Source organism: Lagopus muta, chromosome 18 (assembly GCF_023343835.1).
Source record: "Lagopus muta isolate bLagMut1 chromosome 18, bLagMut1 primary, whole genome shotgun sequence".
In the NCBI taxonomy this organism is placed as follows: domain Eukaryota; kingdom Metazoa; phylum Chordata; class Aves; order Galliformes; family Phasianidae; genus Lagopus; species Lagopus muta.
The window spans coordinates 10,004,475-10,016,503 of record NC_064450.1 but is presented as its reverse complement, the minus strand read 5'-3'; positions in this window follow the sequence as shown (position 1 = coordinate 10,016,503).

The following is a 12,029-nucleotide window of genomic DNA, read 5'->3' as shown; positions in this document are numbered from 1 at the left end:
AATAACAGCGCTGCTGAAAATGAACGGCTGTAAAAGCCGAGGCTTCCTGCCGGATGGCCTTAACGTGAGCGTTAGGAGCTGAGTTAAACACACAGAGCTAATTCTTGTATAATCAAGACTGCTGTGAGACGCTGTAAAGCTGGAGATGTGCTTTCCTGTGGCTCGCGTGAAGGATGCTTCTAATGCGGTCGTTGCTCAAACTGCATGCTGCTGGGGAGACCCGATGCTGGAGATGAGTGACTGCCCTGTGAATAAGGCTGCAGGCTGGCAGGAATCGGGCCCACCTCTGGGGCTCCAAAGAAACTTTTGGTTTATCCCTTTTTGTCTGAAAAGCAAATTCTGTCTTCTAAACTTCCACAGTGCACACATGGAAGATAGGTGGCCAAACCATAGTAGTGTTAAATTACTGGCACTTAAGAATGAAGTCTAATCCAGGATCAGCGGTATTCTTGAAACCTCAACTGGCTTTCTGGTGCACGAAGAGGTGAGAATGGGGCCTGTAAGGTTTTCAGGCAATATAGCAAAAGGTGCCTCCCCCTTTAAAGAAAAATCTTTAAAAATGCAATCAATACAAAATAACAGTTCCTGCAGCAAAGTTTTACTCAGGTTGCCAATTCTATTCAACCGGAAGATTCACTGTAAATATATATACATATTTCTATTTTTTCCTGGAAGACCTTGACACTTTCTCTCCCCAGCAGAACAAATCAGCAAAGTATCTCAGAGCATTGCAGGGAAGGGAGATTAGGAGACTTTTAACCCATATTACCCTGGCAGGGGTTTCATCTCTTTCTTCACAGCTGTATCCTGCGGTGGCTGTTCGACGTCAGCACCAGAAGCTGAGCTGCAATTTCTGCAGTCTACATCTCTGCAATCTAATCTGGAGAGCCAGATCCTTAAAGTAATTGATAGCACTCTTAAAATCTAAACCAGTGTGATGTACTGATCAATTTAAAATAACGTTTATTAAAGGAACTTAAAATATCCAGGATTTTTTTAATAACCTACATCAACATAGACGAGAATTTTGGAGAAGCAGCAAGCACGGCTCACTCTCATCACCCATCTTTGTCCTTTTCACCCTTTCTGCTACGTGAATGTTGTTGACCCCTACAGAATATGCAACATGTATCCTGACAGCAGATATAAAGCTTTGTAACATTTGTTCCTGAAAACAGTACAACACAGTTCTCCCCTTAGCATGGGAGCCTGGGCTTTGGTTTTAAAAAGGTGGGAGGCTTTTCCCCTTGCATTCATCCCTCTTTAGGCCAGTTTTGTCCATTTGCTGACTTTAATGTGTGTCCCGATTCCCCATCATGTATCAGCACAAGCACCCAATCCTGACTCTCCAATATTTGTCCTCACTCCAATATTTGTCTCCTCTCAGTAATTTGGAAATGTGGTGTAGATTCTCTCACATTTCACCTTACCGACCAAAGCAGTGGTTTCCCTGTTAATGCCTGTGATGGCACATACACGTACCAGACAATGCCTGGCCTCAGGAACTCTGACCAGAAGATGGGAACCACAAAATTAGCTTGGCCATAACACTTTGGTGGACTAAAGAGAAACCCAGAAAAGAACTCAGCCAAAACTGAGAAGTCCATGGGTTCCAGGTCATCTTCAAGAGAGCCCCGAGCCCTCCCTGCTTTGTAGTGTGCTGTTAGTTTGGGAAGCCCCAGAGACAGGGCTACGAATTCCCACAAAACACCCTGGGGTTAGGCTGCCCAGCTGGGTGTGCGGCCATACACCCACAACAGAGCATCTTTTGCTTTAAAGTATATGATGACGTTGGCTCTGGCGTGCCAACACATTAAAAACCTGGCCATGGAGAGCTGGAGCTCATATGCCAAGGATGAGGAAGCAAGATATGGCTACCTCCTGCTTTGGGCAGTCAGTACAGTCTGACAAAAGAAACTTCTAAACTGGTGCTTTCTTAGATGTTAGTGATTCTTCTTTAAAAAAAAAAAAAAAAGAGAAGGAAAGAAGAAGGAAAGAAAAGGAAGAAAGGGAGGAAAGGAGGAAGTGAGAAAGAAAAAAGAAAATGAGAAAGAATAAACATTATCTTGCTGGGCAAATAAAAGCGGGGGACTGACCCGCAGGAGCATAGGGCTCACAGCATTCGCTCCTAAGCACACTGATGCTCTGCTTTACTTGGCTGAAGTTACTGGAGTCCCAGGCATGACACAGAAGGCATCTGCTCAATAAGAAAAAAAATCAAAACTAGGAGAAACCTGGCGTGCTTCAATTAAGACTTTGCACCAAAGCTCTGCTGTTTCAGCCACCTTCAGGGTTGAAGTGAAAAGGTTTTGTGTCCTGAAGCTGCTATGAGGCAGGATCTGTTGCAGAAGAACAGCCTGATAATTGATGGTGTGAGAAAGGGGAACCGATCCTGAGAAAGCCAGGCACAGAGTGTGAAATGGGGGTAGTGAGTCCAAATAAAATGGCCGAGACAATGAGCGCTCATAGGCAGGTACTGTGATAAGGGCGAGGTGGAAAAAAGGCAATGGGAAATGTTCCGCGAGGATGAGGATTTTCTGTAGCTATGAGAAAACAGAGTAAAGTAGAAGAAGGGAAGAGAAATTGATTTTATACCTTAGAGAGGTTGACCTCGGAGGAAAGTTTTATTAAAATCCAATATAACTTTTTTCTCGAGTTAACTTTTGCTCTGGATACAGCCAGTCTAATGCCAGACAGTTCTGCAGGGTCTGCTGACAGACAGAGCTCTGAGGCGAGGATTGTCCTAGCTGATAGGCACATAGCTTCGTCAATCAGCTTCAAATTACTTGTTATTCTTGTTACAGTGATTCATAAACAGCCTTAAAGAGACAGAAAGCTGCTTGTTAAGCTGTGGGGACTGCTAACCTTCATTATTTTATGGGCATCAGAAATAAACACTGAAGATGAAAGGCTGATTTTCTGCCCTTTTAATTTATGATAGATGAAGGCAGACTAAAAAGTTACTTCTAAAAGTAGGTTTCATTAAGAACTTGCTGAAGAGTTTTGCTTACTTGGTATTTTCCAGGAAAACTGCTAAATCTGTTTCCTCTGAGGTGGAATTCAGGCAAGCTGGTCAGTCCTTTTAACTGAGAGATACTAAACGTGAAAAGGAGATGCTAAACATTAAAAACTGACCGTGAAGGAAAAGTGCTTTCATTCAGTCTGTTTAAACTAACAAAGGAGCAATGGAGGGGCATTTGCTTATAAAAATGCCTGACAAACACAGAAGTTCTTCTCCTGATTTTCTGTCATTCTGATTATCTTCAGTTAGGGTAAAAAAGGTGCCCGAAAATGCCTGGAGACTCTTGGAAGTAAGTGGACACTCACCCCTACTGGGGCAGCAATCCAGCCAGCGCAGGCTTCCCTTGATGCCTGAACTGAATTCACACCCCCTGGCTGTCCCGGCCATGTGCTGCTCTCCAGCCTTCCAAGAAGACAAGGGAGGAATCTTGAGTGATGAAAAATGTAGGGAAGCCAAAGGTGACATGTCCTGAGTTTGAGAGCATTCATTTGAGAAGAGCCAAGGCAACCTACTGTGCTGCCAGACCCTGACAATTTGAGTGATGGTGGCTTCCAAGGAAAGGAAGTTCAGATGGCAGCATCGTGATGGGTACAGTATGAAACTCCTCACGAGAAGAAGATCATTGGGAACTCTCTTCACATTAGCAGCAAAGGAGAGTGCTTCCTTTCAGGGGAGCAGGAACCTAGTGGCTCTGAACCTGTGACACAGTTTCTAAGCAGAGGACTTTCAAGACTAAACATGAGTTCAGGTACGTCTCCGTGCAGCATTGGCCTTTCTGTGCAATAAATCAGAAGGGGAAAAAATAGTATTTGTGGGTAAACTTGGCCACGACAGCTAAAATGCACTCACACTTAGAGAATGCTGAGGTCCCCCAAGGGAATTCCAGGAGCCTGAAGTAGACACAAAGGTCTAGATGGACAAAGAGATGCCAGCTTATGGGGGAGGAGTGTCTGACCTTGGGTCTTTAAGGGCACTGTCCATGGAAAAAAATCCAATGGAAATTTCTCTTGCCTGTGCTCTATGTCTGGCTTTTATTCAACGCTTTAAAGTCTGTGGAGTTATGGCAGTAGGAATGGCGGAATGGAATTAAGGTTCAAGCTACGTGGTTGCTCCTGGGATGTGAGGAGTGGTTTTTAATGCAGTTCCATTATCCTGTCCGTGTAAGGAGTAGTGCATGGAAGTCTGAATTTCTCTGCGATACTGAAACGATCAGCCAGTTTATATCACGAGTTTAAAGCATAGCAAATCGCTCATTTCCTCTCCAAGCTTTGATTCCCAAAAGTATAATTGCTACAAAATAATATAATAGCTGCTTTAAAAGATGAAGAAAAAAAGTTATAATTAGCGTAACATCTTTCCTGAACTAACGGCAATCGTCATTTGAACCCAGAGCCACATCTAGAGATCTCCCAGCTCATTGGGCTTGTGGCTTTTCATGCCAATAAAGCCGTGGCGGGGAGAGAACACAGACCTTCTATTTCACTCATCACAGGTCTTCACCATGTGATGGACAAAGGACCAAACCTCACATACCTTCATGTGGAATACCCGCTCCATTACAGCAGAATGTTTTCTCTCAAGTAAAACCAGTAGGAGCTCTTATGCAGCACGGGGATCGGTGTGCAGGGCTGCCGTCTGCACGCAGCAGCAGAGCTGTCGAGTCTCAGGAACAGCCATAAGCAACGGCTTCAGAGGAGAGAAAGCAGCCGTTGCACAATTACATGGGCAATGGGAAGAAGAGATTTCTTCTGCATCCCACGCGGTGATTATCTGATACGCTGCAAAATGAGCGCTGACATACTTTTTATTTCAGCTAATGTAACTCAGACTTGTAAGGAAGGTGATTCTGCTATATGACCGTATTATCTAAATTGCTTTGTCGCCAACGCATCGAAAACTGAATGTAAAATTGACTGCACGTAATTGAATGCTGACTCAACCCTCCGATTGGGATAAATGGTGCAGTATTCCAGGATGTCCTGGAGCTTTCTATGGTCTCACAATCATATGTGAAAATTTCTGGTGGATTTTTCACCACTCCAAGCAAACCTGTGTTTCGTGCTCCTATTTGGGGCTGGGTGGAACAAATCCTCCCACTGTCACACGGCGTCTTCCCTGCTCCCTTAACTTCATCCATTCTCTGCTGAAGCTCTCATCTTTCACCCTGGCTGCACAGTTGTCTCCCTTGTGATTCTCCCATCTCCAGGCTCTCCATATTCATAGCCCTCTCTGACCTCCAGCTCTACCTCCCTAGTTTCTAAGGCTACGTAACTTGGAACAGTTTTCTCACAAAATGCTTTTCCATAAAACCTCCAGTTCAGTCCGATCTGAGGCTGTACCATTTTACATCCACGATGCAGCTCATGGCAGACCATTTTAATAAAAGCAGTGCAAACACAAAGAAGCAAACGCAGGAAATCTTTTTTTCTTTCCTTGAAAATGGCTTCATATCACGGAACTCCGGTAGGAGGTGTCAGTGTGTGACGCTCCTTAAAAACAGAATGCTGTTTGGTTTGTGAAGCGGGGTGGAAGAAGCACACATTTAGGGAGCGGTGGCAGAACAGGGCTGTGAGCCCTGGGCAGAGCTGTGTGCATGGGGTCACCTCTTTGGGCTTCACCATGCAGGCAGGGGAAGGGAGCAGAAGAAGGGTCATGACCATGTAATGGGGAGAACTACAGTCATTGACCAATGGTCCCACTGTAAGTTCTCTTCCAAGTTGGTTCAGCTTGTCTTCAAGGACTTCCTCCCACAGAGTCAGAAGAGGCTCAGTTGGAGCTGTATTTCCAGAAACAGGTGAGTCCTCGAAGTAAAAGAGCAAAATTCCTTGTAAAAAAACATGACATGTATATGATATATATTTATGTATGGACAGTGTGAAATCCAGACCTGATCTGCAGCTGGGCCAGAAGCTGGTCAGAAGTGAGGGTCTGCTCTCCTCTCGTCAATGCAAACAAATGTGGTGCTATTGCAAAACACAGAGAGATTTAAAAGACAGAATGAAAAAAAAAAGGAGGGGGGGGGGGGGGAAGGAATCTCCAGTGGTGATGGAAGCAACACATTCTCAAGGAAAAAAAAAAGATATTAAAAAATAGCAGCAAAAAATATTAAAGCATCCAGGTTGTTGCTGCTTATCCAGGCTGCATTGAACAGACCTCTCACCTATCTTACCAGCAGCTTGTATCCAAAACAGAGGAAATTAGGGAATTCTGCAATGCAGCTGTGTGGAGGCAGCATCCAGGTGGCTCACAGAGCACCATGGAGGGACCTGGGGACCTGGAAACATGGGGCAGCACGGATGTCCCTATCCCTACAGCCCTGCCAGCAGTTGCAGCACCAGTAGCATTTAAACCCTAATGTGCAGCGCCTGGTGGGTCACTCGATGCCAACTTTCCATTGCACTGCTCAGCAAGGGCAGGGCTGGGAGGCTGGGGCACCCCTGGCTGGAAACCTGAGCTCATTCTGCAGTGGAGATAAGCCCTTGGATGGAAGTCCTTCGGAGGGCTGTGAGCAGGCAGCGTCACTGCGGGGTCTCGGAGCATGCAGGTGGTTCTCCCTTTAATGTAGAGAAGACACGAGGTGGTCAGGAAGGGGTACACTGTTAAACATGCTGGAGAAGCAAGGCAGCTGCAGCTCTTCTTGCCAATCTGCCAGGCTTTGGGGTTCCAAAGAAGCTGCAGTGTCCACACAATCAAACAGGAGAACTGTGCTGGTCTTGCCCTGAGGCTTTGCTCCAAACTATAACTAATGAGGGCAGAGTCACTGACAAAAAAGCTTCCACAGAATCCCTTTCTCAGGCCTTTGATTTTGCTGGAACATGCACAGCAGAAAAATTCACACAGCTGATGGAAAAGCCATGTCCTGGCCTGACCCCACTACTGACGACAGCCAGACAAAGGGGCAGCGATGTGGGGTCACGTTCAGGGAGGATCCGTGATTCAGCACATCGTTTTGCTAAATCTCCTCTAATTTGTCACAGAACGAAGGAGCGGGGCAAACACCTGCAGCTCCAGGCTGCTGCTTTACTGCCAAAAGGTAGGGCAGGCAGTAGTGAGCTTCTAAAGAACACACGATGCTCAATTAGGACAGTAGGTCAGAAAGAGCGCAGTGATTCATAGTCAGGACACACTCAAACCATCCACAGCAACACGCAGCAATCCCATACGGAGAGCCCACAGACAGCCTGTCCTTCTGCAGCGCTGGCAGTGGCAGGCTGCAGGGCAGCACCACGTGCTCAAACCCCACTGATTCGTGGAGCAGTTGGGCTGGCTGGAAGGAAACGGCTCCCAGTGCTTCCCAGCGACAGCAGGCATGGCTCTGTCTAGCAGCTCTGTCCTAGTGGCAGCCGACCCCTAAAATCAGGGGATGCGGAGGGGCTGAGACACACACAGAATTAATAAACGAGGTTCCCAGGCTGAACAGCCCCTTTTAGAGAAGGGCTGCATGCAGTCTGCCCAGCAGCGAGCTGCAGGTTGCCGCGGGTCAAGTTTAGGATTTCTCGGCCCCAAGGGTACGGGGACTGACAGTGCTCAGCTGTGCAAATGGTATTTTCCTTGCCTGGCATGAGCTGCTGGGCACTGGGTGTAATTTTCCATGCTCGCAGTTGGCTGTTGGTTTTACCTTGACACGTTTTTGATAGCCTAAGCTCCGTCAACACTGTTTCACCCCTTAGGAAATGATAACTAAGAAGGCCAAACGAGGGACGTGTCAGTACCCAGCAGTTTGGTGACCAGGTTTACCTTAGCCTCGACAGCAGTTTACTGCTGTGCAACAAAATGTCTCTCCCAGATTTACCCAGAATATGGAAAAAGCCGGGGATGCAAAGCATACGCTTGGTTGACTTTCATCTCTCTGAAGACAAATCTTTTAAAATTTAGATCAAGGAATCTTTTAATGAAACAAAGAAATTGTGCCACTTGTATCCGTTCCAGATATAAATAAATCAGCTAGAAATAAACAGGAGCAAGGCAAATCTAAAGGAGACAGACACGCTCTGCAATGTCAGCCCAAAGAGACCGTCTGATGGATGATAGTATGGCTGGCTCAGAAGAGAAGTCAGGGTTTAAAAGACTCACTGTCAGCCATCTGGCACATCTTCTGAAATACACCGCGGTAGAACTTCACTGAACTGCTGCCTTTTTTGCATCTGCTCGGGTTTGAAGCGTAGTGAGGACTGTGACATCTCTGCCAGGGCTGCCTCTGTGGGGCTCGTCACAGTCCGTGGCTCAGCCCCCCTCCTGCCACACGTGATGATGGCATACCGTCAGCACTGGCGGTGGGACCTTAATGATTCCGTGATTCGGTTGTGACCTTCCCAAATGTTGCACATTTAGGGTCATGGAGATGCTCAGCACAGCCGGCTGTGCTCACAGAAGCGCCGGCTGTTGGGAACCTGCAGCCCAACCCCTGGTGCCCCGGGCAGGCAGGACAGCGGGACCTGCAGCGCCGATCCTCCTGCTCCAGGAGCATCATGCTACATTGCTTTGAACTGAAGGGCAAGGCTTCGTGTCCTAATGGCGTAGGCCTTATTTTATACCACTGAGTAATTTGGACTCTGTATATTAAATATCACCACTTGCCGTTTCCTAATAACCCATAGCAACACAGTGATAAAAATCTATGGCCCCTTAAAGAGACTGTTTTCCTTTTCATGAAGATCGATTCAAAACTTACAGAGCCGGCTGCCCTGCTGAATGTTCGTGGTTTTTTTTCCCTGCTTCATCAGCTCCTCCCACCTGGTCCCCATCCAGCTGTGCCCAATGCTGTCCCCCTCCCTTCCTGACATGGGGTGCAGCGGCTGCGACCACGGTGAGGGAATGCTCAGAGCCCTGCATGCTGGATGGAGCTGAAGGCTGCTGACCAGGCACCCCTGGGCTGTGATGTGGACCCATTGAAGAGCTATTTTCAGCTTAAATGATCTTTGATACTGAAAGCAGAGTTAACTTGAGTGGCAAGTGGAGATCATCTGCCCTGAGAAATAAACCCAGGGAAGAGGAGGGAGAAAAGCAGGAAGATAATCACAGAGAGAGACTCTTTGGGGAGGGAAATTAATTTGAAAACATGCAGTGATGGGAAAAGAAGCACACAGGAAAACAGTGTTGTTGCATCCCCCGAGTGCTGATCAAGTCCCTGTCCCCCCTCAGCTGCCAGCCAGGCTCCTAATTTGTAATTCTCTGCCTTCCTAGATAGATGGGGCTAAGCAACAGGAGCCATCTCATAGCAGCTCCACACATCTCATCTTTGTCATAGCTGTTCTCAGCAGCTGGAGCCAAACTGGGCTTGTTGCTAAGATGGGTTCCATCCAAATTTCACCCATGTACAGCAGTGACTTGTTAACAAGCTGCTCCAGGAGATCTTTATAGGACAGTGGGAAGCAGGGAGAGGAAATAATTACAGCATTTCCACCTACAGCAGTCTGCTTCAGGGCAGGTATAAATAGATCCGTAAGTGTTTGTTCACTTAAGAGAGAGCTCAGCCTAACTGCTTTTGCAATTGCCAGCAGCAGAATTGATGGTTTGTTGGTTTTTTTTTGTTCCTTAAAAATGAGGGCAAAGATCATTGACTAAATATCACCTTCCCTTCCTCTCAACCACAAGGAGCATTTAAGAAGTTTCTGAGTTTTTACCAACTCCAGATGCCAGGTGTACAAAAGAACAGGCAATTTTTCAAAGCTGTTCTATTTGTCTGGGAAAGGAAGGATAATTAGATCCGTTCTGCTTCAGAACTGAGGAAATTAATGGGGGAAAAGAAAACCAAAAGCATGCACATTTCGTCCGCTTGAAAGGAGAAGAAAGCACCCAAAAAGCTTTGGAAGGATTCATGCAAACAGTGCAGGAAGGAGAGGAGCAGAGATCTCACAGTTGCATCCATCCATCCGTCCGTCCGTCTGTCCTTCCGTCCATCACACAGCCCTGCTGCCGTCCATCTTCTCTGAGCAGAATTGATGAAGAGCAGCTCCCTGCTGTGGGCTCACAGAAGTGCTACAGACATCATCACACGTCCTCCCGGGTCACACTGCTATTGGACAATTAATGGTGTTCCGGGGGCCTTGTAGGCAGATCTCCCTGCTTTGCCTTCAGCCTCATGCATGGAAACCTCGTTCATCCCCAAGCCTGCTAGGTGGCTGCAGAGGGCAGGGCAGTATGTGCAACATGGAGAACTCTGTGCAAACTATTTCATTGCTGTAGCATCATCAACATTTTTGAATGTCTGAGAAGCTGGGTTTGGGGATTTCTTTTTGCCTGCTGAGATAAGGTGACTGAGAGAAGGAGATGAGGAGTTCTCAAAAAAATAAGTGATGTGTTTTTACACAGCCACGGCTGAAAGAAAGCAATAATTGTCCTAATACATAGGCACAAGTCTCCAGAAGAGCTCATAATTTACTTCCAGAGACATCACTGACAAAAATGCCAGGCATGCCTTCCTAGGCCAAGGCACAGCCTGATGCTGCCTGGAACCCAGCCTTGTGCTGCCCACCATGCCCACCACGAGCACAGTGCTGGCTGGGAGCTGCCATCCTCGTGCCCCGTGCAGCCATGCACGAGGTTCCTGCAGCGCCTGGCCCTGTGCCTGCTCTCACTCTGCCCCTGGTGCACGCACACCCAAGCCCAGCCCCTTTCCCTGCTGTCCTCCTCTGCCAGCTCCTCCACCTGCTCCTTCCATTCTCCTGCACAGCTCCCACTAGCTCTTACATACGCTGATCCCATTCTACTGTTCCCATTCAGCCCCAGACTTCCTGCAAAGTTTTCTTGCATTGATCTTCCAGTCACCTTTTGTCTTTCAGTCATCAAGGTTCTCTTTGTTTGTACTCCTCTGTCTGAATCTGAGAGCAGTTCTGCTTTTATTGGCCTTACTGAATCTGGGTCCTTGTATTTTATTAAACTCTTTGGGATGAGAGTGATGGCTTTCAGGGATAGATGCATATCGTGCCTGGTAGATGCGGCGGAGGCTGATAGGTATCACCAACCACCCAAGTCTTACCCTGCACTAGGTACTGGCTCAAGAAAGATGTTTCCATGGCAGATACCAGCTCCAGAGAGCCGCTTCGATGGCAGCCCTGCCAGGAGCAGACACTGACTTCATGGCAAGCTCAGCAGCCGGGTGTCGGGAAGTGTTCTGCCCTGGATTGCAGCAAGCTGCTCTGCTTTTTCCTTTTTTTCCCTCCTATTGATTTAGTTTGGAAGCATTTCAGATGGCACTTTCTTCTGTTATATGGTGATAAAACCCGGAGCTCAATAACTGAGATCTGATGTCTGGCATCAAAGCAATACAAATAACAATAAAAGAAACAAAATAGTGGTGAGTCAGGCTGGTTTCTGCTTGGGAAAACATCAGTTCTCCTTATTACTCATTGGCCTTGCCATCTCCTCTGGGGGACTCTGCCGGCCACCGCAGGCTGCAGAAGAACAGAGGCTGGGCTGAGCTCCGTCCTGCCAGGACCCGTTTTGCTGGGGCTCAGTGGGTTGTGTGCTGTGCTGATGGCACCCAGAGCACATGGGAGCACATCAGCAGTGTGCCCAGCCAGCCCGGCCCTGCTGTTTTCTACCATCAAGACTTTTATTGGTTCATGTCTAGCTTGTTTGCTTCCTTTTGGCACCACTTTTTCTCTGCAAGTGAAAAATTTACCCTGAATCACAGCACGTTATTTCCACTTGTCAAGATAAAGGTTAATGAGGTACTGGTAACTGCATCGCAGATCTGGCTCTATCTGAGATTTTTTATGGTGCGCTGTGCTGTGCAGCTCATGCATGGAAAAGGCCAAGATTAAAAAATGATGATTAAAAACAAAACAAAGTGTTAGAGGTCAAGAAACTCGCAATGGCGGAGCTGAGCCGCTGCCCATCGCTGCTGCCTCTCCCTGGGGCCATGCAGTGGGCACAGGTGAGGTTTTCCCCAGCATTCCCAGTTCTGCAGCACCGCAGTATTTGAGCAGCATTTCCCTTTGCAAACATTGGCTCCCTCTGGGTAGCGGCAGCTTGGATATTCATACACCGTATAGATAATAATACA